We start from the raw sequence: 4,150 nt of genomic DNA on the forward strand, positions 1-4,150 counted from the left end.
GGCCTGCAACCTCTAGTGGTCAACTCTAGAAAATGAATTGCTTTATAATGGGAGATTACGCCACACGCACACAAGATGGCCGCAGGTCCTGACACTGGAAGTGATGTTTTCACAAATTTTGGCACCAAATTGACTTCCACGTCCCCTTCCTTCCGGTACCTATTTAAACCTCCCAGTTTCCTATGAGCCTTGCCCTCTGATACTCTTAGGTTCTACCTGACTCTGGTGTCTCCAACCTTGCTGTGCGTGACAATAATAATATAATTTAAGTTTCTACCAGGAGCAGAATCACAAAGCTGGAGGATAGTCAGGCAAGCCAAGGGGGAAATATCACAAATCAGACTCTCCATAGAATATAGAACGGAAAAGAAACACCTTCACGAGTGGGTAGGTCTTAAAAAATCTCCATAGAATAACACTGTATCACTGAACCATGATAAACTGTAGTTCTGGATTGTTAAATGCCTCCTGGTGCACGTCACCGGCGTGTCCCCTTTTTTCCCCAGCCGCCATGACCATGCCACCCATGCTTGCATGAATACTGCTCACACCGGCGATGGGTCTCAGCGACGTGACTACCAACAGCTGCAAGCTGGATGCCCATTAATTTCATTGGGATTTGAAAACAGCATCAGGGTTGTCTGTGTTACAACTTTTATTTACATAATATACAAAATAAATTGTGCCGGACAGTACTTGAGTTATAATAATTAAGCTTCAGCACAACATAATAGTGATCTTCATGTAATACTTGTATCTAAAATTCATTTTATACTGATTGTTGTTTTGTTTTTTTACCAATAATCCTACAAATGTATGATAATTTTCTTTTCAAAAGAATACCTAATGTTCCATAAGAAATAAACAAAAAGAAACTATGGATTATATAAAGAGGACCTTCACAACCTTTCGGAACACCTGGATAAAGCTCAGTTGTGAGCGAACCGCATGGCGGAGAGAGGTTGCAAGATATTTTGGACTTTTATTTGTTTTGTTTTTTTCTTTATTTTAACCCCTTCGTGACAATTGCCGGTCCGGGCACGTCACTGAAAATCGTGACGATTATGACAATTGACGTGCCAGGACCGGCACGTCTTTAAACGGGTGAAAAAATCGATCCGTGATCGATTTTTTCACTCAAACGGTGTTGCTCTAATGCCTCGACATCGAGGCATTGAGCAACACCAAAAAAAACATTCCCGCCCCCCCCGATCGCTCCTAGGAGCAAAAAAAAAACATGTTTGAAAGACTGCACGTCTTTCAAACATGGCGGCGCCCGCCGCCGAAAAACGGGTTTAGGAAGCGATCGCGAGTCGCTTCCTTTGCTTAGCTGGTGTTGCTAAGATGCCTCAGTATCGAGGCATCTTTGCAACACCTGTTTAGCAAAGGAAGCGACTCGCGATCGCTTCCTAAATGCTCAACTTACCTTCCCGGTGCCGGTGTCTTCGAAACACACGCGGTGTTTCAAGATGGCGGCGCCCATCAAGCCGGGGGGCGGAGCCTGCTGACATCATCGGGGGGGTGTTGCTGGATGTCATGGACATCCAGTGAATAACACCCCTAGTGGTCAGATCACTCATAAGAGTGATCATGATTTGATAAATCAAAGGCAATGTTTTCTAAACATTGCCTTTGATCAGTATTGGATCTGCCCCCCTCCTTCACTTGCTTCTAGTGAGGGAGAGAGACAGATCGGTGTGTTCTGGTATTTCAGGTATTCCCTAATAAATATATATATATATTGATCCAAAGGCTCTTATAAGAGCCACCCATATAATATTAACCCCTTCATTGCCATTGATCACTGCATAAACAGTGATCTTGCATAGTGGCAATTGTTTTTGGGTTGTTTTTTTTTTTTACATGTTTTTTTACTTTTTTTAGTTTTTTTTACTTTTTTTTAGGTTTTTTTTTATTTTTTATTATAGCCATTAACCCTTTCCTTCCCTACTATTTTTGCTGCAATTCTTACCATGCAGCGGTATACGGCTGAGGAGGCGTATGCCTTTTTGGCCACAGATTCTGAGGCCACTGATACAGCGTCAGATTTTGACGTTGGTCAGTTCACAGATACATCTAGTGATGTATCTGTGGCTGTTAGGACGCCTACCACACGTAGTCGTGGCAGTGCACCAGAGGCATGGGTAGCGCCTAATAGGTACAAGCCAGCTATCCCTCCTTTTTCTGGAATTCCTGGCATCAATATTGATGTTACAGGATTCACTCCACTGCAATTTGTGCAGGTTTTTTTGGGAGACGATGTCTTGGGAGACATTGTCACACAAACAAACATTTATGCCCAGCAGCACCGTGCTGCTAGCCCTAATTCTTTTTGGGCAAAACAGCCATGGACTCCCATTGACGTGCCAGAATTTCTTAAATTCTGGGCACTCACAATGTTAATGGGCATTATAAAAAAGCCCTCCATCCGCTCCTACTGGAGCACCAGCCCCATCTTTAGTACCCCCATTTTTGCCCAAACTATAACTAGGCAAAGGTATGAAATGATTCTTCGTTTCATGCATTTTAGCGACAACAGCCTGTGCCCCCCTAAGGAGGACCCCCAGTTTGATAGGCTGTACAAAATCCGCCCCCTGATTACCCATCTCGCTGCCAGGTTTCCAGAGGTTTATACACCTGGAAAGAATATCTGCGTGGATGAATCCCTAATGAAATATAAAGGAAGGTTGGGATTCAAGCAGTATATTCCTTCCAAGCGCTCCAGGTATGGAGTGAAGGTGTATAAGCTCTGCGAGAGCGAGACAGGATATACTCATGCCTTCCGGGTATACGAGGGTAAGGATAGCTACCTTGACCCTCCAGGTTGCCCAGATCATCTGGGCACCAGTGCCAAGATTGTTTGGGACCTAATATTCCCCCTTATGAACAAAGGCTACCACTTGTATGTAGATAACTTCTATACAAGCGTCCCTTTGTTCAAGCTGCTGTATTGTTTCGATACGGTAGCTTGCGGTTCTATAAAAAAGAACCGCTTGGGTTTCCCACAACGCCTGGTACGAACCCGGCTACGAAAGGGGGAGACCTCAGCTCTACGCCAAGAGGAGCTTTTGGCATTGAAGTTCAAGGACAGAAAAGAGGTGTGCATGCTGAGCACCATCCACGATGAGAGAACCGTGGAGGTTTCTGTCCGTGGCAGAGCTGGGGTCACTACAAAGCCAGTGTGCATCAGGGCCTATAACAAGCACATGGGTGGAGTTGATCTGTCAGATCAACTCCTACAGCCCTACCTCATTATGAGGAAGACAAAGGCCTGGTACAAGAAGGTTGCAATTTATCTAATGCAAATTGCAACCTATAACGCTTTTTTGCTGCACAAAAAAGCAGACACTGGGCTGAAGCTGTCTTTTTTGCAGTTTCAGCTCGAAGTAATTTCAGGTATCTTGTACCGTGATGCACCTGGTCCCCAAGTAGTGATGGGAACCAACAGAATTGGGGCTACCCATTTTATTTTTAAAATCCCCCCTACAGCAAAGAAGCAGAATCCCCAAAAGAGATGCAGGGTATGCTACAGCAGGGGGCAAAGAAAGGACACCACATTTTACTGTCCAGATTGCCCTGGAAAACCTGCACTCTGTGTCGGTGACTGCTTCAAGCTGTATCACACAGTTTCCCATTTTTAATTTTTTTTTTGTTCCTGCTCCATTTTTGTATTTTTTTTAAATTTTTTGTTACATTTACAGTTTTTTAGCTTTTATTTGCTCCACCATTTTTAAGCGTTTTTATTTGCACTGTCAAGTGACCCCTGTGTCCATTCCGTGGCATGAGGGACCACTTAAGGTGCTAGATCAAATCCCTTCTTGGAGATAGGCCAGGCTTTCTTGTAACCTGTCCCTACTGATAGTTGGGTACAAGCATTTTTCTTTACCCAGATGTAAAATTCCTACTGAATTTGAATTGCTCATGTTCCAAATGTGGCCCTTTTGCCCCCAAACAATCTGACAAACCCATGCATGTGGGGTATCAATGTACTCAGGAGATGTTGCTGGACACATATCTGGGTGTTGTGTGACAGCAACATATACCAGGAGCTGTAATTTCACACCTGAAGTACAAAGTATGTGAAAAAAACACCAAAAACAATTACTATCCCAAACTTTGACAAGGGTTGGTGGTAGGATTAGTGCATGGA

The 4,150-nt window shown here is 43.8% G+C and overlaps 1 non-coding gene across 1 annotated transcript; it reads left to right on the plus strand.

The window, feature by feature from the left end:
* The first annotated feature begins 3,744 nt into the window (after positions 1-3,744).
* On the plus strand, positions 3,745-3,874 carry LOC149278657 (small nucleolar RNA SNORA35). Its single transcript, XR_016278631.1, has one exon. It is a non-coding gene; the product is annotated as a small nucleolar RNA SNORA35 (small nucleolar RNA).
* Positions 3,875-4,150: the final 276 nt, after the last annotated feature.

This window comes from Sceloporus occidentalis, unplaced genomic scaffold (genome assembly GCF_023333645.1).
Source record: "Sceloporus occidentalis isolate IW3139 unplaced genomic scaffold, rSceOcc1.0.p SCAF_186, whole genome shotgun sequence".
NCBI lineage: Eukaryota > Metazoa > Chordata > Lepidosauria > Squamata > Phrynosomatidae > Sceloporus > Sceloporus occidentalis.